Consider the following 24,778-nt stretch of genomic DNA (forward strand, 5'->3'; position numbering starts at 1 on the left):
TATTTGAGGCCATGCACTAAGGCTCTGTTAGCAGTGATGCAGGTAGTATAAAAGCACCATGACTAAAGCTTCATCGGAGATGAAGCCAATCCTTCATGGAAGTAAAATAAATACACACCATCAAGGTTCTCACACTGCCATGCCAACAAGCAGGCTGGGGATGAGCAAGCAGCTAGGAGAGCTACGGCTGGACCACCAAAGGGATATCACCATGCCACAGCCTAGCAATAAAAGTTGTCAGAGAGGTTTGAAGTTTGTCAACACTGCCATTGCTCAGGAACTGCTGGGCGTTGGTCAGCTAGCAGTAAGCAAATTTTCTTTTAATAACTTTTCTTGGGTTTGTTTTCCTTTTTAAAAGATATTTACTAAGTTATCATTATTTCAACCCACAAGTTTTCTTTCTTTTACCCTTTCAATTCTCTCCCCCCTCCCACCAGTGGCAGGGGGAGTGAGCAAGCAGTGGGACTAATCTGCCTACCAAGCTAAATCCAAACTATATGGAAAACTCTTGAGATCACATCAGCACAGCTACCCATTCTACTGTCAAAGAATTCTGAAAATGCAACTGAAAAGTAAGTCAAATTATTTTCCCTGGAAAGATTATCTAAGCAAAATAAGCATAAGTAAGGTGCTATACTCAGTACAGAGATATAGCAGAGAAATACAACTAGTATCATGGTACAAGTTCTTTTTAAAAGGAGATGGAAAACAGCAAACATTTCTTGTTTTGGCTTAAAAAGAACCATTTCTTTCTTTTTACTCAAGAGGGAGTACAAGAACATATATAAATAAACAGTTCCAAGTCACGCTTTCAACCTACTACATTGTTTTTCTTTGTGCACTTTTCTCTTAAAAGGAGTAACACGTCCTGAAAATCATGCTTCTCAGTATGTATGTCAGACAAGTAAGAAAGAAAATTCATCTGAATTCCACTATCAACTGACAACGGCTCAGTTTGCAAATGCTAAATTACAATATCCACCTGGATGTGACCTACTCTAAGCTTACTAAGCATGAAAATAGACTATTCTTCTGTAAGTACTCCAAATGAACCCAGCAGGACCTCACTCGGGTGAGTTTGGGCTAACAATACTACAGTCTGAAAAAAATTTAAATGCACAGTAGCAATATTTCACTGTAATTTTGGTGCAAATTAATCTCCAGTCTTTAAGTAGATTGAGCAATGTGAAAATTCATATTTTACTTCCACTTACAATTTAACAAGTAGTGTCCCAGTGTGACAAACAAGTTACCACTTTTTGTACTCTCTGCAATAGCTGACCCATAAAAAACCCAAAACATTTCCATTTCCAATTTGATCCTGACAAATAATTGTCAGTAAACGACATTCCATTAAGATACTGAAAATAGGAAAACTTCACACTACCACAGACTTGAAATCTTCAAGATAAGCTTGTCATAAAAACTATGCCACCTTTTGGAGTAGGAGAGTGGCTCAAGGATGTCAGTTTACTTCCAAGTTCTTCACAAGCCAATAAAGATATAATGCTGGCAAAAACTTAGGTCTGTTGAGTAGTAGACAATGTGGAAAGAGAGAGAAATAAGTTACAAGCAATGCAAGTACAATACAATATGATACTGTGCAAACAACACTTAATCTGAAGAGACTGCTTCAGAGCAAATATTGTGCCAGAGAGAAGAAAGACCTTGAAACGGATAAGTTCTAAGCTATTGGCACAATTCTACCTGTTTCAGTGTGCTTTGAAAAACAAAGAAGAACCTAGATTCCAATTTTAACAGTAAAGCACCTGAGATAAAGTTTCATGCAAAGACTTTCTGCCTGTAATTTATGTAGCCTGACTTATTTTTATAAGAAGTTTCAATTTGGGTCATATCTAGTTACCGAACTGTCCTACTTTATAATTACGATAAAACAGACAGAGACTATGGCAAGAACCCTGCTGTATGAAGCTCAAAGAAGCATACCATGGCATTGCTTAATTTTGCTTAATAAGTGCAAAATTACTTGCAGGTCAGAAGATAAACACAGGATTATCCTACAGTCAAATCCTACGTCACCTACAGAAGAAAGATGTTCACAAAGAGCCAAGCACAGTGTTGTCAACAGCTACATTATCCATTTATACAAGTCAGCTTTTTACCACACCCATTGGAAATCTCAGCACATCAATTCAGATGGTAACATATACAAAAGTTTATTCTTAAACAGTTCTTCATGTGATTCAATAAGTTGGAATGGAAGCAAAAGCTTAACTGGCTCAGCAATGTATTGCAGTGTCTTCATTCAGAAGGGCAAGAACATTGTCTAACCACCATGCTATGGATCAGTCCTCACCTCTACTGCAGATAAACTCCTAGGAAGCTGCCCTTTTCCAACATATTTGAGCAGATAAAGACACAAACAAATGAATCTCTGACTGCTCAGACAAAGTAAGCAGTTCTCAAAGCTCCTACAGCTGTTTTATTGCCTGCTTGCAGATAAACACACCCATGATTCTGTGCTCCATTTAATGACAGTTTTCCAATTGGAGCTAGGATTTTTTTTTTTTTTTTGAGTCAGGCTAGCAAGCAATTAGATTAACTAAGAACTGCAGGAGTAGGAACTATAGTTCATGTTAGCATCAGTGATATTGGACAAGACAGTGTCTTGTCCAACAGTCCAGAAATCTGATCGTAGGAAATAAGAGTAGGTAGCAAAATAACTTTTAAAGTTATTTTTACATTATTAAGGTCATCAAGGAACTTCCACCTGAAGTTGTAAAGCTGCTGCTTGTCTTGAGTGATTGGCTTCTACCTGTATCAATACTTCTCGGAAACTTTTATACATTACAGCCTGCACAGGTCCTCTGCACAAAAATTACAATGTTACCTTTAGTCCCCCATGGATTTAAACACAACATGCAGCTCCACCCACTAGACGAGCCAACTGGATAGTGTAACGCAACTTAGACACAGTATTGTGTTAACTTCTGCATAAAGTCTTCAAACACAGATGGTTACCTCCAGCTCCAGAAGAGTAAGAGAGATAATCAGGTGCCAGGTCAAAAAGCAGTTTTGATCTCCAGGGACAATATTTTCAGGGAGAAAATTTTGCAAATACAAGTTAGGAAAGAAAAAAACCAAAAAGCAGGAATCCTTGGTCTCTCTTTATTAGTCTTTATTTTGTCCTCCTATTTACTATTTCAGCCAAATAAATGGAGATAAAAATATACTTATGGGCAAAAAAATCTTATGTGTTTTATCCCTTACTCAACTGAGATGATTCTTCTTAAGCTGTCCTATTCTTCAGTTGGCTTTTTCTTACAGAATAACTTGCTCCAAACCAATCAAAGCATGTTTCCTTAATATCCATTCCATTTGTCCTCTACATCCCTCCCCAGTACAATAATCCCAAGGTTCATACACTAAAGGAGAGCAAAAAAGTGGCCAACAGAACAGCTGCATACCATCCAAAAAGGCCAAAAGACAACCAATTTAGATTGCTTTCTTTCCTTCACTGTGGATCACAGGGTACAGAATTCCCCATATTTAGCCAGCACCAAATACTGAAGAAATGTACAGAAACAATCATATCCAAGATACCTACATCTCTGTCAAAATGTACCCAAAACTGGCCAAGAGGCCAAAAGCTAACAAAGAACAGAGCATATGATCAATCTCATTGTCTTAGACAAGGTGACCAAAAGAAGTCTAGAAGCTATTCCCTTCATTTTAATTCCTTGGAGTCTTGTAAATGCAATGTAAATGAGAACAGACCAGGAAAAGAAAAGCATTACACCAAAGTCGCATCATTACAGGCACAAGTTCAGCTGGCATCTTCTTCACTACTATGCATAAAGCTGAATGCAGGCCTTGTGAATATGCAGTTGTCCTTAACAGGCGGACTTTGATTTGCTGCAGACATTTGTTTGAAGGGGTCTAGTTAAACATAGCTTGTATTTACAGATAGCTGGTACAGTTAGCATAGTTGGTTCTAGTTAATAAGTGGAGATACTGGTGCCTTTCATCAATTGCAAAACAATTTATTGTCAACTTTATAGCCTACATAAAACTAATACATCAAAACTAAATCCTAGTTCATTTCCTTTCCTTTAAGAGAAGATTACATAAAGATTTGAAAGTCTGTCATATTAACCTCTTTACCCACTCACTTTTAAGATGAGTAAGTTTCTTCCCTGAAGACTGCTTTATATAATAAGCATCAATTACAACTGCTAGCTGATACATTATTGCACCCGCCTTTACTCTGTTCAACAGAGCTAGAACTTGATACATTTGAAGGAACAGGAATAATTTAACTGCAGTATGTGAGCTGCCTGCACAATATTAAGAACTACTTAATATGCTTTGACCAAAATACTTCCAGAGAGGCAAAAATTATCAATTACTTACTGAATAATTAAAGAAAATTTTACAGTGGAAACTCATATTGCTCTAAACAAATAACTTTTTTTACTTTTTTTACTTGAAGAAATTAATGCCTGCACAACTCTGCACTTTACACTTAGTGTTTATCACCTCTAGAAACACAATCCACAACTTATTTCACTGAAGTGAAAATCTATGGTAATTATTTGCTAAAGTGAGCTAAAAAATTCTCCAAAGTTTTGTAATTTCCTGAAGTGTATCAAAACTCTGTTGCCTTATGTGACCTACAAGTTCCAAATTCAATTTTCTAAGAAAAAGCACAGGAACAAGAATTTTGAAAAGTGGCAACATATTTCACATCCAAGGACCATGAAGCAATATAATCTTATCTGTTGTGAAAATATCACAAATTCAATCAGTTACTTAATTGTTTATTGAGTCCCATAGTTTCAGTTTGGTTAATAAGAGCAAAAGTATACTTGAGAATGCATTGTTTGAAAATAGCACTAGCATACTAAGTGCCAAATATCTGGAAGACTCCTCACAAATGATTCAGATATTTCTGCAGCAAAAGCATTCCTGGAAAAGGAGGGAAGCAACTCCAGGCAAGCAGAATCTAACCCTCCCAGCATCTGGTTCCAATTACAACATTCAAACCAGATCAGCAGAAACACTCCATGACCCAGAGATTGATAGGATATGTGAGGACACAGATGGAACATGATACCAGCTGCTTTAAGAACTAGAGAATAAGGAAGTTTTAAAAGTTAGATCAGCATTATTGTTGTGTCATCAAGTCTGATGGTGTTTTATTACAGTTTCAATGCAGAATATCCAAACTCTGCACAAAGTAATATCAGTATTTTATTCAGGTAAAACAAGTATTTCAAATGTTAAATAATCACTACAAACTTTAAGTAGTAGACTAGAGAAAGAGAAGAAGGAATGCAAATGTTCAAACCTATCTTAGTAATGAGTAATCTCATTAGATAACGAAACAGGCCTCCTGAAACTCAGCCTCATAACAAGTTAGAAACTTTCACAGCAAGTATTTCCCTATGTCTTGAAAATAATCCTTTGACATAAACACATTGAACTAGGAATTAAGATTTGAAGCTTCCCATGAGTTTAACAAGCACCTAAACTGCATTCAAGGTTTCATAAGAATCCTTCTTTCCAAAGCTTTCTAGGGCACACCTTAGCAGGTGCTTATGCCTCCCACCCCCACAGAACATATTTACTATGGTGACTGACTACACATAAACTAACGAAAGTAAAGGGTAGAAGACTGACTTCAGTTCTATCTCTCAGCAGAAGCAAATTTCCTCAGGCAAAAGGCCCGAATTTCCCAGCTCCTTGAGACAAGTACTTCAAATCATAACCATACCCAGGCACTTAAACTGGAAAAGTCAACCAGTGAGCTCTTCACCCAGTAACAGAGGCCCATCCATCCCATAAATTCCATTGTGTTGTTATAAAGAATACTAGTTCCCACATGCCCATAGCTTTAGAGTCCTAAGACGTCATCAGAAGAATTGCAATTTCTCCAACAAGAAGTCACTAAAACACAAGAAACAAGTTCACAGACTTCCAAGAGTCTCCCAGAGGCTCCACAGGGCCTTAGTGCCAACTTCTGGGCATGGCCATGAACTAGACTGCACTTTCTGAAGTGAGAACAGATAGGTACTTCTTATGCTTTAAGTAATCATTTCAGCATTTTCTTACTAAAAGGCCTCTTCAGCTTCCTGCAAGATGACTTCTGGGGAAGTACTTTCATAAGAAAATTTCTTGAAACCCACATGGAGCAGCACATGAAAACCCTGACAAACTGAACAACAGAAACAGTCTAGAACAAAATGAAAGTCTTAAGATTTCAAACCCTGTAGTGTACTGAAAAGAAAACGAAGCAGTTACATCACTGTCCACATAAACAGCTGACAAAACATACAGCCCTTGAGCCCAAGTGTGTGTACCTGCAACGCTGATACAAACTGAACCTCCAACACTCTGTCTGATATTCCCACGTCCTTTCTCCCAATAGCACTGGTGCAACTATTAGGTGACAAAGCACTTAAGAAATTGCTCTAGACGAAAACTAATCTATACTGTTTTTTGAACAGATACGTTACCTAATCAAGTCTTCTGGTACCAAAGACAGCCCAGAACAATACATAGCTGAGCAGAGGGAGAGCAAAACTATGACACTTCCAGCCTATAAACACTGTGGCAAAACAATGCAAGTGTTCTAGGGCTCCTCAACCATAGCCCAGCACCTGTTAAAGATATCTCACTTTTTTCAAGTTATGTGATGGCTATCACAAAACACTGGGAAGAATTCTAGATACTTGCAATGATAAGCTTATCTGTGTCACCACCAAATCAGGAATAGATGACAGAGATTCAGATCAGAAAGCTAAGAGGCTAGAAGCCCCGCATTTATTCAGACCTCCTCTTTCATACACTGGTTTGCCACAGGTGGACCTGATTGGTCATTTAATCAACACATGTCACATGATTGGCTAATTAAGAAGACACCCTCTTTATGAGTAAAACAACTTGTTAAAAACACCACCTGCAGATTGTTTATCATTTGATTATCATTCTTTCTCTCCAGGTCCCTAAAGCTTCCCAGACCAATTCATGGGAAAGCTTATTTAGCTTTCTCTCTCTCTGACCAGACTGTCATATCCACATATCTGGACTGATCCAAAGATGAGTAGGAAGAGCAGCAAACTCAAGCCCACCACCAAGGTTAACACGAGGTTAAAGGTTGCTTTCATAGTTCAACAGACTAAAGTTACACTGTGAAATAATTTTGATAATATACACATTTACATAAGAGTCTAGAATACTGTGCCTGCTTCTACAAGTTCAGTACGTGGCTGGTGCCCTCTCACAGTCTATTGTAATAATTGAGGGCACTTAGCTTTCTGAGGCTGACAGTGCTGAAGTGCTTTAAACCAAAGGGTAAGGGGTCATGTCTTCTTCCATATTCAATTTATAAACATGAAGATCTGTAATCTAGCATATTAACAGAAGGCATTTGTTTTGTATTGTTTTAAGATTATACACCATGAGGAAAGAATTAACAGCCGCAGCAGACACAACAGAATAATGAACAATTACAACTACAGACCACTAGCCTGTCAAAGCTATCCACAGACTTGTATGGATTCAGAGGGAAGGCAGACAAACAGGTACTAAGGTACTACAGCTGATTTTTTACCATGAAAGGCTGAAACAGATGAGAGGGACATCTGTGGAAGAGCCTCCCACATCAGTTATCTATAATCAAAAGTCAAGTTACATTCATGGGAGATGCATTTGATATAGAACAAAGACACTCTTCCCAACCCCCATCCCCTCCAAAATCTAAGAGTCAACATAGAACCTACAAGGATGAATTTTAGTAATGCAGAATCAACAGCTCAGGTTCTTAACTAGTGCTTTTCCAATAAGAACTCAGTGAAACATTTCAAGGAAACATTTAAGTTAGTGTCACCTAAGATATACAAGATACAGCCATTTTTATCCTATGTTTCAAGTACAAGAAAGCACATCTGGAAGCTAACTTTTGATTAATGATAAGCTAGGCTTCGCTGACACTTGCACAGGGCTGCTGCTTCCAGCTGTTCTAGAAAGCAACAAGAATGGAGTTTCCTTGAAGGCACTATGCCAGAGCTTGAGAGCTTGCAGCATGAGCTTCAGCAGTGCACTTCTAAAAGCAGTTCAAGAGCACTGCATTCAAAACTTGTCCACAGCATATTTAGTATCAAAAATTCAGGGGTTTTTGGTCAATCGTATTTCAAAAGCAATCTCAATCACATTAGTGTGTCCTTTTTGCCCCTGTACATTTACACTTTGATATAGACTATAGAAATTTTAGGAAGATTTAAATGTTGACTTGGCTTGATGAAGTAAATTCTTTAAGAAATGTCTGAAGGTAGCTTCCCAAGACATTCTTGAAAAAATAGGTTTTCCTCTAACCCATGTATCTTTTTAACTGTTAAAAACCCTAGTCTTCCTTTAGAAGTTCAGAATGTCAGATGTGCATTTTCTAGAAACAGCATATATTTGCATGGTCATTTTTACAGCCAGAATGAATGACAATCAAGATCCATATTGACTAAGCATAAAACTGCACCCAGACAGTTTCACTGCTCTACAGGCAGGAAAGCTAACTCTTGACAGAGAAATCTAGAAACAAATGGTATCTGCAAAGCAAAATAGTCATTAGGCTCATGGCAGACTGCACCCAACAATCTTACGGAATCTATAGAAGGGATGCAGACAGCATCCCTTCTATAGGTTAGGCCTTCATCTGGTAGAAGCAGCCTTGTTGTTTTGCAGGCTTCTCTTGTCACACCAAGAAAAGTTCTGATGCTGATAGCTCAGGGAATTTATCCTGCTCAAACAACTACTTTTCCTTGTTAGCCAGTCATAACAGTACTATGGTGAAAACTCACATGAACACCCTTAAATTCTTTCAAGTATTAGTACAGACAGAACAAACACAGGAGCCTTGTTTGAGTAACACTCCTATGAAATTCTTGACAAAGAAAAAGTCTAAGCTTTCAAATAATGCATTTTCAAGGCAGGCACTGCCTTCTTCCATAAGTCGGTGCCTAGGTGAATGAAGTTTCAGCAAAAACTGAGTAGGAATACTGCAATACATTATCTTTCACATCTCAGGCTAATAAAACAGCTTCTAATAATGAAGGATGCAGAAAACGAGTGCTCCAGCAGGCACAAGCACGTTTACATCAAAGGCCACAGCACAAATAGTACAAGCGCACAGGACTGAATGCAGGGCATTAACGAGAGACACCAAGAAGCAGGTACTACCAAGTTCTGTCTCCTCTTCACAAATACAGGCAAGCATTCTCTCTCCCACAGGCAGACTGCACCAATACACCAGCCAAATGGAACCTAATGAAATATGAGCATGTTGGATTTTGCACTTCAAAATTTTCCTTTTATTCCTCTAAGGAACCATGCAGCTGCAGCAAATTTCTTCAGTGAAATCTGACTTAGCAAAATAAGTTACTTCATTCATTTTATGACTTTGCCATCTGTTTTACCATCTAATTAGAAATGCACAAGTTGGGGTTTTTTTGTAGTATTATTGCAAGAGCATTACTTTTGCAGCCGTATTTTGTTCCAATAATATCTCCTGTTTATATCCTATGCAGTACAAATTTCTCCTCCTAAAATCATAATTTTTCTGTTTTATTCAGAGAAAAATGATTTCATAGGCACAACTCACTGAATGAGATTGGTTTGCAAATACACAAAAACCTTTTGAATAGGTGATTCAAGAACACAAGTGGTTATAGATCTGATATTGCACAGTAATACAATACACATAAAGCTGAAACACTGTAAGGTGGATCTCTCCCCATTTTTAGATGCCATTTATCCTAAAATTCTTAGATATACGATTTGATAAATTGATACAGTTAATCTAATAGACCCAAAGGACCCAGTTGGGCAATGAATTGTCTTTTAGTTCAATATATGCTTGCCAATCACGATACACGATAGACTTTCATGGCTATTTCACATATTATGGGCATTAAATTTGCACTGGCTAGAAACAGAGGGCATTCAGTTCATTAAATTAATATGAAATTATTAACATTCTTGTCAATTTAACAATTTTCACATCAAGTGCCAGTGCAAGGTGGTTTTCATCATTTCCTGCTTAAAATACTGATCACACTTTTCTTGCAGTACCACTGAAGGGATTTTCAAACTGAATGTTCACAAGCTTAAAAATTGCTTTTTGCTCCTGTTTCAATTCTTACAGCTCTTACAATGCACAAAGTAACTTGGAACTGTTAAATGACTTTACAAGAATGTGCGTAAGTTCCGAGTTTTAACAGAACAGGCTATCTAAAAAAAGGTCTTTCCAAAGCAACGTATGTTAAAATCATAGATCAATTTCAGAACACAGGAGCAAGCGTAACATTCATTTCTGTCTATCTGGGGAACCAAGTGAAGCAGCGATCAAAAACTTCTGATAAACAAAAATTAGTTTTTTAATCATACTCCAAAGGCAAAGACTCTCAGAAAAGGCACCATTAAGGTGGATGGATCTCAAGTGAGTGTCTCTTCCTATGACCTAACATGGAATGCAAAAGCTAAAGGCATTCCAGCAGTGGTCAAACTCAGGTTATTTTAAAGGCCAGTCTCTCCACAGAAAAACTACTATAGAAGTCTGTCTACAGTGAAATCCAGTATCTTTATCAACATTTAACTATTTTAATTCTAATTTAACATGTTGCAATGTTAAACAGTACCAAGTGTGAACTGCTTTCCTTTCTGTACACAGAACCTTTCAAATTCTTGTGAGAAGTATGTGATCTAATACCTTTTCAATGTTGCATGGCTTTCTCTGGCCTAAGAAACCTTCACTACCTCTGACTTATGAAAACATCTTCTTTTCAGCTGGTCACTTGCAAGCTTTCAATCCAGTGGCAGTACTTGTATTAGCATCAGTTCACCACAGAGTCAGAAGCTAATTTTACTGCTTTTCTCCTTGAGGGGTTTATTTCTTTTACCTTAATGCACATGCAGTCAGAGTCCTGCATAAAGTCTGGAAAACTTAGCATTATTAAAACCCATTCCTGTTGTTCATAGATGATAGTATGACTTGTCTTAGTTTGTAGTAAAACTGGAATTACGTTCCAGTTTTAATATCTCCTTCAAACCCCTGACCATCTATGACATGCTGACTGGGTTAGGTTTCAATATTTTATCATATTGTACTTCATTGTTCATACTATCTTAAAAGAAATCCTAGTACTTGGCTACAAGATTGTTTCTGTTTCAGTTCTCCCTCAGAGAAACATACTTTTCCCCATACTCGTAAAAAAACCTCTTCTCTCCTAAAACTGTAGTAAAACTTATTAGAAAGATTACACTAACTTTACTCCTCAAATAACAGACTGTTTTCCTCATATTTTCCAAACTACTCTTAAGATCATTAGATCTTAAGGCTGCTTTTACAATGCTCTTCAAAATACTCCAATCTGAAAAAAATCACAAACTCTGCTTGTTATAAACATGGTCTCAGTTCTAGCTCATACATCTTGCAGAGAATATTTTTGTTAGTTTACTTCATTCCTCTATCTGCTTCGACTGCAAGAGCTATAAAATTCAAACTTCTCAAGACAGCAAATACAACAGATACAGCTTAACTTTCACGTAACTTTTAGAAAAAGATGCTCTTCTACTGAAGTTCAACATGTACTAAACAAAGTTACCTAAAAAGAAACAACTTTCTCATTAAGATCCAATGAACAACATTAAAGAGGCAGGACAGTGAAGAAGTTTCTCAAAAATCCAGACCTCCTAAGGTTTCAGAATTATTCCAAACCGAAACATTTCATATCTCACTCTGGTTCTGGGGCAAAGAAGAGCCAAGAAATCCCAGCATTTTTGTGAGTGGCTCCACTATATAATCTTTAAATGTCACTTTAAGCCCATCAGTAAACTAGTAACTACATGGCCAAAATTAGTGATCCACAGGGAGACAGTTGCATGGGTACACACACACATGCCTTCCTAAAATATTTTGTGAATCAGCTACTGACCTCTCCAACATCATCAACCTATAAATTATGACTTCCCATGCTCTCAACTCAAGAAAAACCAGTTGGCAATGCCTGCGATGGGATTTCTTACCAAAGCACAGAGGCATTTAAGATATGGAATATATAGCGGTCCAAACTGAGTATTTTCCCCTAAAAGCAGAAGAACAAGGATAAAAAGTTTAAATCATGACTTAAGATCCAAGTTATTATCATGATTTTTTTCTAAAAGTCCTTCATGTTACACTATACACTAAGAAAATTGAATGCAAAAACTGATGCAAACCAAATTAATAATTCAGATGAGCAGCCTTCTTGTTCTTCATCAGTACCTTAACTTTTCATTATTTTTCTTAACACAGTCTTCATTAAATAGGGAAAAACAATCAAGTATTCCCATTCATTTCACACATCTCAAATTAGTGAGTCTCTTCCTACAGGGCACTCTGAGATGTTCCAGAACACCTGGAATTAATGATGAATATTACCTGTAGCTATATTTTCTTCCTTACAATACTAACCATTTAGTAACATTTTAGATGGTAAACTTGCTGAACTGAAAGCAGTTTCTGATACTTAGTCTAATGCATCTGCTCCTTAAATTCTGAGTGATAATACTGGACTGTATAGAGAAGGACTCCAGAACACAGTGCTTTCTTTCTAGGTTAAGTTTCCCTGATTTATTATATACTTTACTTCTACTGAATATGAAGCCTGGAACCTCAAAGCCATCAGGTCTAATCAGCAGCAGACAAAAAATATGCAATCTGGACCAGTAAAGAAAGATGCTTTAATAAATCACACTCATAAAGGCCCATGCTGTATCATTGACTTCACTATGTAAACTACATCGATGCAAAATAAATTTCACATTCATTTTCAAATCAGTAACAACTTAAAAAAATGTTAATTTATTAAAAAATCAGAGACTTCAAGTTGCGATAAAGTGCACTAAGCTACCAGTCATGACTCTACTGACCAGTCACTGAAGCATGGCAATGAACTCTTAATTTGGACATTATACATTTTGACCTTACAAAAATCAGTTCTCACGAGTGTGCAGTGTTATTTCTTAAAATACAAGTGTTCTGAGGATTGGAATGAAGCTTATGTGCATGTTACACTACATAGGTAAAATTAATTCAGGTGTTTAAGTGTGCAAGAACTTTATGATTTAGAGGCGTCATCCCAAAATAGCTCTTTCACACACAGACACTTGGATTCAGTGATTGGATTCACTGATTTTGCTTACTTTGATCTCCAAAGGTAACAGGGACAGATGGTTAATGATGAGTTGCTTTGAGTAAGGCCTTCGGGTCCATCTACTCAAACATCTCGTATTGCATGACCTCACCCATCAAGTGTGGGTTTTGTGACTGACACAGCATGCCCACAGATGTTAATGTCTGGCACATTAACATTGTTTTCCTGTCTGTATAATTTCTTCTATTTTGAGATCTGAAATAAATCCCAGAGGGCAAAGTGTTGCTGGTATTAACTACTTCTGTGTTAAAAGCCTTGTCAGGACACTCAGCTATACCAACAGGACTACTCTGCTACATCTTGAAATGACAAACCTCCTTTACTCTACACTGCCTGATGGGCTTGAATGGGAGTACTAGTAAAGAGATGGACTGTTCCACACATAGTTGGCTTTTTACTTTCTTCACAGATGTTTCATTTTTGCAAGACTTCCATGTTTACTGCAATCTATTTCATGTTGACAAAAACATTTCTGGCTGCCTGTATGTAGGTGCTATGCATTCAGCATTCTCAGACTCTCAGGAACAAGGATCGGAGTTAAAGATCAAGTCTTACAGTAGTACAGAAGGCTATTAAATTAGTGTTTCAGACCATAAGATGAAACAGATACCAAGGCCTGAATGCATGGCTGATCCCTACTGCCTACCTACTAAGCACAGGTGCAAAGCACCTTCATAAATAGCATTTTCCATAATTTGCAGAAATACTTGTTTGCTGGTACAGTATATTTACATGCCAATTTTTAATGAAACCTTGTGGGCCACTGCAACAGACATTTCCACACTCTTGCATCAAATGATGTAAACACACTATTATAGAGAAAAATACAATGCATTATGCATACATACAATGCATGAACTTTACTGGTAGGAATTCAATGTACATTATAATTACTTCAACTAAGGAGCCAACATCACAAAATAAGCATCATCAATTCCACTAAAGTAACAACTGCTGAGTTACCATGCAACCAATTCTATATCTCTTGTTTGTTCTACCTTCTTTACGTTCTTGGCTCCTCTCTGTTACAAACTGATTACAGCATAGCTTACTTTGAATTCTCTGTAGTAACTGCCCATGTCATTTAACATCTTCAACACACCTTTCTCCATTATTACCCCTCTGTGCAAAGCCTGGACACTTCAGTGTTGCCAATCTATTGTCCCAAAGGTGCTGGAAATTTTGACAGAGACAAACTGAATCCCAAACAAAATATGACTAGTAAATACTAAGCCCCTCCTCTGGGCAAAGGCAAAGCATTCTCTCACTGGTTCATTCTAAGGCAGCATTACCTAATCTACACTACATTTCTTTCCAACTTATTCCTACCTTTCAATCTCATACTGTTTTTCCTATGGGAACCACAGATTTTTTTTCTGCTGTAAAGAGTCCCTAAAGCTCTAACCTATAAACCTAACCTGATGATTATGGTTTGCACAACTACCATAGGGATTCAACAAGCAGATGTAACCACTGATAAATTCTTGGGCTTTAGGTGCTCTGACTCACAATAGTTAAGAAAACAGGACAAGTAGCAAAACAGGATTCAATAGTCCCCTGGTCTGCAGGGTACATTTGCTATAAAGCAACTCTAAGTTATTTATATCCACAATGACTATGACCATTTTCAGATTCTGCAGACAGTAAGCCTTAAAAATAACTTTTTATAACTATCCTGAGAGCTGATTTTAAGTACTGCAACAGACTAATAAAATGTAACAGTTTCTTCCCTACTTAGCAAGTTATAAAATGCAAAATTTGCAGAACATTTAGTGGACATACATAATACGAACTGTTCTATTTACTTGGTTCCTCACATAAATTCTTCCTAAGGTAGAAAGGAAGCTTAACACCGTTGTCCTGTGATTGTGTGTTTGAGGCAGGCAGCCTACAATATGTTCACAAGAATGCTGTCACTAGCCTACCAAACTACCTTGTTCACATAAAACAGATTTCAATTTAGATGCAAAGTAATTTCCATAGCTTGGAGCCATTAGAAGTTTACTGGAAGCTGGCTATAAGCACTTTCAAGGGGGTGGGGTGTTCCCTGTCTAGAAGACATCAGCCACTGATTCCCAGGACCACTATATCCTACACTACTTGCTAGGACAGCAAAGCAGCCAAATCTAATCACAAAGTTAAAAGATTTTTCTCATATAATTATTTCTTCTTCAGTTGTAAAACTGCAGCAAAAAAAATGCTGTTATCAGTTGGCTGAAATGAAGTGCCTAAACAACTTTTCACATAAGAAGACACTGTATCTACAGTATCCTTTGATATTCAAGACTGCCATATATCAGTTTCTAAGATAGCAGCATCTTTTGCCTCAGCAATTATCTTCTTCCAAATCAGATACACTTGAAATTTAACAGGAGCAAAACCACTTCTTAGATGGAACACCTTTGTTTCAGGGTAATCCCTCAGAAAAAGTAGATACAGGGATATTGGTGCATGACATAGTAGTAACTGAGGCTAAGAACACAACTGTTCTTATGGGAACTAGAAGTCAGTCTGAATACAGAACACATATGGATCACTGCAAGTTCTCCAGCTACACTTATTTAACAGTCTTGTGCTCCTCCTTGGTCACCTTTATCCAGCACTGCCTTATCCTCGCAGTCACATCTCTCCCTGCCCCACTTCCCCAAGCCCATCCCTTCCCCTCACTACCCTCACTAGGCTACTATTTCTATGGGTTATTTATCTAAGAGTACGTGACCACAGGTGACAGAGTTTACAAAGGACACACAGCTAGGACACATTCCAGTTTTCACTTTCATTGCTAAAGATTCCTTAAGGTCCAAAAAAAAAAAAAAAGACAACATTATTACAACAATGTCAAAGAACACTCAACTCAAAATACTTCACCTTAGGATGTCTGTAATCTTTCCCTCACTCAAATTCGAAAGAGCACTAAAAAGGAAAGCCTGAGATCAAGGAATTTGCAATAGTGGAGTAGTATACTCACTATCCAGCAACACAGCTTATTTAACCTCACAGCTGACTTGTCATGCAGTGGACTGAAGGCTTTTTTTGATATTTTTGTGCAACACTATGTCATATTCTCCTATTTCTGTAGAAAAGAATAAAGGGTAAACATGACTAGCACTATCAATTTCTCAAATTTCCACCATTTAGAGGCTTCCACAAAAAAACATTTGACAAACTGTCATGCAAGCACAGAGTGAAGGATTTAAATCTACATCAGAGATTGACATATCAAGCAGTTATTCTTCACTCTATTAAGAATGCTCACAGTTTCTCAGGACTTAAATGTTGAGGTACATGCTATTAGATTAACAAGTCAGCCAAAAAGAAGTGGATTTTTAATTAAAAATCCAGGTATAATCACTACTAATTACTCTTAAAACTAACAGAAGAGCAGGATCTTCTCCCAGTGCAGCCCCTCTCTCAGGAGCTCCTCTCTTTTCAGTTTAACTTTCAGTGGAAAAGACAAAGAACAACTGATAGGTTATGGAGAGATCTGAACATAAAACTGTATGTGAACTGAAATGCCAAGCAGAGGCACATATTGCTTGGACTTACGGAAGTGTAATGTTTTGCAGTGCAGAATGCAAGTCTCTTTCCAATAAAAACTGGAAATGCAAGCATGAAACAAAAATATCAGGGTCATTTTGAGCATGAAATAAAAACATTTTGGCAGTCTTCCTGCCAGGACCGTTTGGGGATGCTACAAAACAAACACACAGATCGCTCTTCAGGTGGCTCTCGGGATACCTATGGCCCACTTAACATTTTCATTTTAAAGACTCAATTAAGGAGGAGCTGAAGCTATTAACTTCCATTTAAACGAAACCCAACAGCAAACACCAAATCGCATGCCTAACCAAATAGGTGAGCATCGAAAGGCTCTTTCATTTGGGGAACTTAATAGCATACTTCGTACTTCTTCCTTGTGTCACAAGCAAACACAAGATCTAGTTATCAGTGACTACAGAAAAGCCCAGCACATGAAAGCGGGCAGCTATTAAATGTTACAGAAGCCCTGTTATTACTCACCCTAGAAACCGCAGCGGCCACACACACGCACAGGGTCTCCGGCACCCGGCCGGGGCAGAAATCGCCACCGCCCGGTCCCGCCGGGCAAGCGCCCCGACCCCCTTCCCCACCAGCCCCGGGGCGCGGCCCTTTTGTTCAGGGTGCGGCCGCGCCCCGCCCTCCGCAGGTACGGGCGGCGCCCGCCGGCGCCCCGCAGCCCCGGGAAGCTGCACCCGCCCCCCGCCGCAACAGGCGGCCGGACCCCGCCGCGGCCCCACCGCCCCCTCCCCGCTGCTCCCGCGCCCGGGCGGGCTGCGGCCGGAGGTCGCCAAGGTCGACGCCCGTAACCTTCAGAGAGCGGCCACCAGGCCCCTGCAGGAGGTTCGGGGCGCTGCCCGCCCGTCCCCAACACCCCGGGGTGGGGCCGCCAGGCGCACACCGCCAGCCGGGGACGGCGAGGCGGCAGCCGCACCCCGACGCTAATTCCCGGGCGGCGCAGAGCGGCGGGTAAGGAGCCGCCGGAAGCCCCCGCCCGCACGGCAGCTTCCCCCACACCGGAGAGCTCCCCCGACGCGGGCGGAGCCGGGTCCTTGCCGTCCCCCCGGCCCCAGCCCCGGCGGCCGCAGTGGCGGCGGCTTCACCCTAGTCTGGTCTGATCTGGTCTGGTCTGGTCTGGCCCGGTCCGGCCCGGCCCGGCCGCGCGCCCCCATCTCACCTGCGGCGGTGGTGCCGGCGGCGCGCGCACCGCTGCCCGCTCGAGGAGCGCGCGGGGAGGGGCGGAGCGCGCGAGTTGAGGCCCTGGCGCCGCCTCCGCGCGCACGGCCGGCGGCGCGCGCGCGGCCCGGGGCGGAGGGCGGGCCTGGCCGGGGCGGGGCGCGGCCGGGAGCGCCGCCGCAGGGGCCGCAGCGTCGTCACCGGGTGCGGCCCCGCCGTCCCCGCCCCGAGGGAGGAGGGCGATGTCAGGCGCCGAGGTGCGCAGGCGCAGTGCCGGCGGGGCGGGGCGGGGTGGGCCACAGCCGGGCCCGGTTCCCGGAAAGGGGCGGCTGCTTCCGTCTGAGGCGCGTGCGGGGCCGGGCCGGGCCGGGCCGGGCGGGGCGCGGCGCGGCGCGGCGCGGCGGGGGCGGGTAACGGGCGGGTCGGCGCTGGCGCCTTCCCCGGGCGGGTCATTCCGGTGTGGAGTCGTGTCCCCCTTGTCCCGCGGCACCGTAACCCCGAGCCTCAAACGGCAGAGCTGCTGTCCTTTTCTGCATCTCCTCCTTTGTTTCAGCCGAAACTCTTAAGGGAGATAGTGAGAAAACATTGTAGCTCGATGTCTGTCCCTCCTTCTTCCCAGCTAATCCCCCATCTGGAGAATAGAGGGGGCGTGTCCTGCCATGGTAAGGAGATAAATTCCCGACATCTGTCGCTAGGTTTATAAACACAATTATTTTTAGTGGAGCTTTCCTCAGGGCACAAGTGTAAGTTGAGAAAGCATTTAATATACTGAGTTTAAGGAAAACGGTCACTGGCAGAAGGGAACATGAAGCAGTGAACCTCTTAAGAGTTTTTCTTTTATATAGTAATGGACCACTCCCTGCATGGAGGATTTTATAGATGCCAAACAGAACAGGGAGATACGAGCATTTCCATGTTAATTGCAATCATTCAAATAATAATAACAAGAGTGCCTTAATAACTGTATCTTTTACTGCAAAATTGTGGACCTCAAGAGGAGCTTTGTGCAAACACAACATGATTTAAACTCATGGTGTAAATGATGTAATGAAACCTAAGCATAATATGCTTATATCAAAACTGACGGCTCAGTGTGTGTCTTTGTTTTTCACACTATAACCATTCACAGACAATACAAATTGTTTTGAAGCATCCCCTCCTCCACATAAGTGTTTGGCTGAAGGTAGTTTCCAAGTATGGAAATTCCAGATTTTATCACCTCAGATGAAAATTTTGACCTCGGTGTTCACCTCATGGAGTCATTGCACTTTGCTTGCAAAGCAGGTGCACTTTAAAATCTTCATTGTTCTCTGTGCTCTGTTTTCTGAAATTTTTGACATCTTGACATTTTGACATAATTTAGCCAGTGTTTAGTCCATTTTCCTCTAGAATTTCATTTTGTTGGTCTCACATTTCAACATAAGGTAATTTTTGCAAATTCCCGAGAGTTTGAGAAACTGATAGCAATCCAGATGCAATTAATTCTGATTAAAATATCAAAGTACGTCCATTTACACAAAGAATTATTGGATTCTGTTAAATGGAGAGGGCAGGGAAAAAAGGAGGAGAGGAAAGGAAAGCTAGTAACACTCAGTCAACCAAATGTCCAAAATAGAACATTTTTGATATTTCATGAAAGGGAAAAGTTTTCATGGTATCTATGATTAGACTTTTCATGAGACCACAAAAAGGTTGGAAGAGTCTTTGCATGATCCTGTACAAATAATGATTCAGGAGTCCTCAAGAAATCCTGGCTCAACTTCTGCAGCCCTTTGAGTATTTCTGTGCTGTATTAGTTTTTCATAGTTATTCCAGAATGCCTCTGTTGCAAAAGAGTGGGTGAGTATTAGTTAAGGTCTCATTAATACTGATGTCTGCAGCCATTCAGTACTTCCTTATTCCTTCAATACTAGAGCTAGTCCAAAATAACCTTTGCCCTGTAAGACATATAGTGTACTTACCCAGATGTTGGTAACAGCTGTTTCACTCTCTGGAAATGCCCCTTTGCATAGAATGGTTTGGGTTGGAAGAGATCATCTAATTCCAAACTCCCTGTCAAGGGCAAGATGACACCCACTAGATCACATTGCTCAGAGCCCCATCTAGGCTGGCCTTTAACACTTCCAGGGATGGGGCATACACAGTATCTTTGGGCAACCTGTTCCAGTGCCTCACCACCCTCAAAATAAAGAATTTCTTCCTAAGCTCTAATCTAAATCTAATTTTTTAGTTTACAACCATTTACTCCGTGTCCTATCACTAATATGCTCATATAAGACATTGCTCTTTTTACCCTTTAGGTATTGGAAGGCCTCAATGAGCTCTTGCCAGAACCTTCTCTTCTCCAGGCTGAACAACCTGAGTTCTCTCAGCCTTTGTAGGAGAGATGCTTCAGTCCTCTGACCATTTTCATGGACTCTATCTGACAGGTCCACATCTTTCTTATGCTAAGACTGTATACCTGAACACAGCTCTCCACTTCGGGTCCCATGAGGGCAGAGTGGAGGGGGATAATCACCTGCCTTGATTTGCTGGCTACCCCTCTTTTAATACAGCCCAGGATACCATTTGCCTTCTGGGCTGCAAGTGAACTCTGTAAGTCCTTCTCAGCTCAGTTGTTCTCAAAAAATTCTTCTCCCAGTCTGGACTCACGTCTGGCATTGCCTTGACCCAGGTGCAGCACTTTGCACCTGGATTTGTTGAACTTGAGGTTCCTATGGGCTCACTTCTCAAGTTTGCCCACCTGTATATGATCTCTTCTTTCTGTTGTGCCAACTGCTCCATTCAGCTTCACGGGTCTGCAGACTTGTTGGGGTGCATTCAATCCCACTGACAGTGTCATTGATAAAGGTATTAAAGTGCCCTGGTACCAAGACAGGCTCCTGAGGGACACAACTCATCACCAGCGTCCACCTGGACATAAGAGCACTTACCACAACTCTGGCTGCATCCATCCAGCCAATTCCTTATGCACTGAATATTCTATACATCAAATCTATGTCTTCAGTTTGGAGATAAGGATGTCATGTGGGACCAGCTTACGGGAGTCTAGGTAATTGACATCTGTCAGTCTTTGTTTGTCAACTGTTGCTGTCACTCCATCATGGAAGGCCACCACATTGGTCAGGCATGATTTGCGCTCAGTGAAGCCATATTGGCTGTCTTGGATCATCTCCTTGTATTGTATGTGCTTAGCATTTTTCCATGAATATCTGCTCCACAGTCTTTCCAGGAAGGGGAAGGTCTCTGGTATGTTCTTCCCTGGGTTGTCCTTTCTCCCCTTTTTTAAAATAGGAATGATGTTTCTCTATTTCCAGTCACTGAGCACTTCACCTGACTGCCAGGGTTTTCCAAATATGTCTTAACAACATCAATCACTCCCCTCAGGACCCTGGGATGCATCTCATCAAGCCCCACAGACTTGTGGCTATTCAGTTTCATCAGGTGGTCTTGAACCTGCTCTTCACTTTTCAGGGAAAAAAACAGTTTATAGTATACCTTCCATTTTTTGCTTGGATCTGTCCTATGGCACCTTACCTAAACCAAGTGGAAAAAAATGAACTCTTTAACCCAAAACTAAAAGAAGTATTTCTGTGAAAATGCACTACATTAATAATTCCTTTTCAGTTGCTAACAAGTGACCATAGTGAGAGCATCTCTGGTGCACCTGGAATATTTTACGGCATGACTGTGGCTCATCCGTGTAAGGGAGCAACTGGTCAGAGGAGAGTAGGTATTGCAGCTACTTCACTCCATTGTCTGTACAAGACACAGCCCAAGGCAACAAGAGGTTTGAATTGCTCTCTGGTGTTCAAATGCTACAACAGGTACCTAAAACCATACAGGTTGTGTAGTAGACATTTGCAATGTGGTTATAAAGGGTGTAGATAATGAATGTCCTTTGTTATGTATTAGCATATGTGCTATTTCAGCACTGCACATAAAATTCTTGAAGGGAAAAAATATGAAGAATAATTAAGTAGAGATGTAATTAATTGTGTGCTAGTAGTACTTCATTATGTACCTTAATACAATGAAGAAATCAACTGACAAATATTTCATTTATCTTAAAAAGCTAAAGATACAGTGGACATGTCAGATAAAACATGTCTGAAGCTTTGGGAAAAACATTGATGTGCAACTTCCATTCCCACAGAGCAAAAAGTACTTGTTCCCGTTAGAACACATTTAGTAGCACACAATTTATATATAAACTATGCATAATTTAACACTGTAATTTTATCTTAGATTTCTGTTGACATGAATAAATGAACCACATTCTTGGGAAAACCATCTTATCATGGATAAAACATCCATTCTTCCTTCAAGTGCTCAATAAATCTTCCAGGGTGAAAGAGACTTAATTTTTCAAAGGGACAAAAGAGTAAATGAACAAAACCACTTACTGGTTCTTGAGGGCACCCTCCTATTACAGCCCAGAATTGATTACCCTGGCATCTGCTGGGTCTGTGGGTGTATGGGCCTTTGTGTTGTGAAGTATTGCTGAACTGAAATCAATACATGGAGGTAGGATTTCCTGGTATTATGGTTAATTTCTTCTCTTTTAGAGAGAAGAAATTAAAATTTATTAGACAATGTTTTATTACCAGTGTGTAAAGATGCATAAAATGTATTTGTGAATTAATGGAGTTTCTAAGTAGCAGGCCAGTTGAAAAGAAATCACCTAGCCCAAATCCACATGTATTCTGACCAGAATCAACCCCCCAAAAAAGGAAAGTGCTAGAAGCTTTCATCCACCTTCAGTTTGTACTAGCTGTGGGAAAACTAAGTAACATAAAAAAAAACATAAGCTGTGGGAAAACATAAGTAACAATGTGTGAAGAATATGCTAAACAATTACTTGACTAGTTATTAACATACTCATACTTCTCAAGTTTGTAACTGTGTGCTTTTCTGTGCTGTTCTGTAAGGAATAGTCAGGTTTTAAGGACATACTACTCTTGAGGTATATAACTGGCATGCGTAAGGACAGATTTGGGATGTGGCTCCCACTTTACACAACCGAGTGATGGCTGCCTTGAGGCAGTGGTGCATCTACTGGTTGGGGGGTGGTCAGATCTCCCTCTGAGTGGGCCTGTTTCTCTCTGAAAACTAGCAGGAAAATCTGATATTACAAAGTTTATTTTGGTGCCTGCTGTTAGGCAGTACAACTCCAGGTCTTAAATGACAGACTACTGGATTGGAATTAATATAATCCTATTTCTACTCTGTGCTGGTTTTGGCTGGGGTAGAGTTGATTTGCTTTGCAGTAGATAGTGTGGGGCTATGCTTGGGATTTATGCTGGAAACACTGTTGATAACACTGGGATGTTTTAGTTACTGCTGAGCAGTGCTTATACAGCCTCAAGGCTTTTTCTCACGCTGTCTCACAAGGGAGGAGACCAGGGGCACACAAGAAGCTGGGAGGGGACACAGCTGGGACAGCTGGCCACAACTGTCCAAAGAGATATGCAGTATGACCTATACCTTATAGTGTCATGCTCAGCCATAAAAAGTGGGAGAAGAAGAAGGAAGAGTGGGGGTATTTGGAGTGATGGCATTTCTCTTCCCAAGTAACACATGGTGGAGCTCTGCTGATCTGGAGGTGGCTGAACACCTGCCTGCCCATGGGAAGTGGTGAATTAATTCCTTGTTTTCCTTTGCTCGCAGCGCGTGGCTCTTGCTTTCCCTATTAAACTGTCTTTATCTCAACCCTGGAGCCTTCTCACCTTCTGGTTCTCCCTGCCCTCCCCCCTCTACTGCAGGGGAGTGAGTGAGGGGCTGCAAGATACTTACTTGCCAGCTGGTGTTAAACCAGAGCATACCCTCACAGTGTCGCTAATTTGCTCTCATCTTGGCCAGTCCCTCCATTTCCCATCCCAGCTTTTATCTGCCTTTTGCAATTAGAGGTCAAGCTCTGTAGACACAGTCTTTCTGAAAATTACACAAAATTTTCAGAAATGCACAACCTTTCTTTATGCTTTTTTCAGCACATACAGCCTGGGGAATGTTTTTGTGATATGCACAGATAAATAAATATGCAATGCAGTACAGATTTTGGATGCTATAATTCAACACACACAGAGGCTGTGTGGACATTTTGTGGACATTTGTTCCTTGCCCAGTGCAAGGACATAATCTATCAGCTTCCCAGACTCTTCACATCATCTGTGGCTGACTCCAAACCTGTCACATGTGTATCCCTACACTTGCGAACAAATATATACACCCTAAAAAAAAAACATAGTGGTATGACTGTAATAAGATTTTGGGCAATAAGATTCTTGTATTTCCTTCGCTCTATTACCTGTCCAAATGACAATATTCTCAGTACTCCATCTGAGCTAGTCATGGTTCTTAACACCTACAGCTTTCTTACCAATTTCAAAAGGTTCATCCCCAAATGCATCATCCCTATAAAGTGAGGTTAAGTGACTTGAATAACAAGGAATTAATGAGTAATGATGAGTTTGCAGTCATTCATCTTGTCGTTCAACAGAGCTAAGACAAATTATATCATTCTAGTAGATGACTAGGAATCTGGAAATCTGAGAGTTGAGGGTTACAGCAAAGTTGGTTCATAATACATAAGGATGGACTAAACATTTTTAAGAATGTAATTAAGGAATTAGCAAGTGTCTAAAAATATAAAAGCATTAAAATGTATAATTGAATGTGTATTGCATGTATTTATAACAAGCCTTCATAGTTTAATTAGTTTCAGTTTTAAAACATAAGATATGAAAAACAGTGTCAAATTGTTTAACCAACATAGAATGATGTAAAATGTGTACTTTATATGGAGTTCCTGTCTGCATGGTACCACTGTAATATCTTCAATTGGCATTTGTTGGGGT

At 40.3% G+C, this 24,778-nt stretch overlaps 1 protein-coding gene across 2 annotated transcripts in view; it reads right to left on the reverse strand.

Annotated features, from left to right (window-relative positions):
- Nucleotides 1–18,025, reverse strand: part of RALA (RAS like proto-oncogene A) — a 30,211-nt gene extending 12,186 nt beyond the window's left edge. The window contains exon 1 of one of the 2 annotated variants that reach the window (XM_066557317.1): nt 17,923–18,025. The gene's annotated coding sequence lies outside the window, so the exon portion shown is untranslated. Of the gene's footprint in view, nt 1–17,228; nt 17,251–17,922 lie in introns of those variants that run through there. The other variant, XM_066557325.1, reaches the window with a different exon arrangement.
- Nucleotides 18,026–24,778: the final 6,753 nt, after the last annotated feature.

This window comes from Molothrus aeneus, chromosome 1, assembly GCF_037042795.1.
Source record: "Molothrus aeneus isolate 106 chromosome 1, BPBGC_Maene_1.0, whole genome shotgun sequence".
NCBI lineage: Eukaryota > Metazoa > Chordata > Aves > Passeriformes > Icteridae > Molothrus > Molothrus aeneus.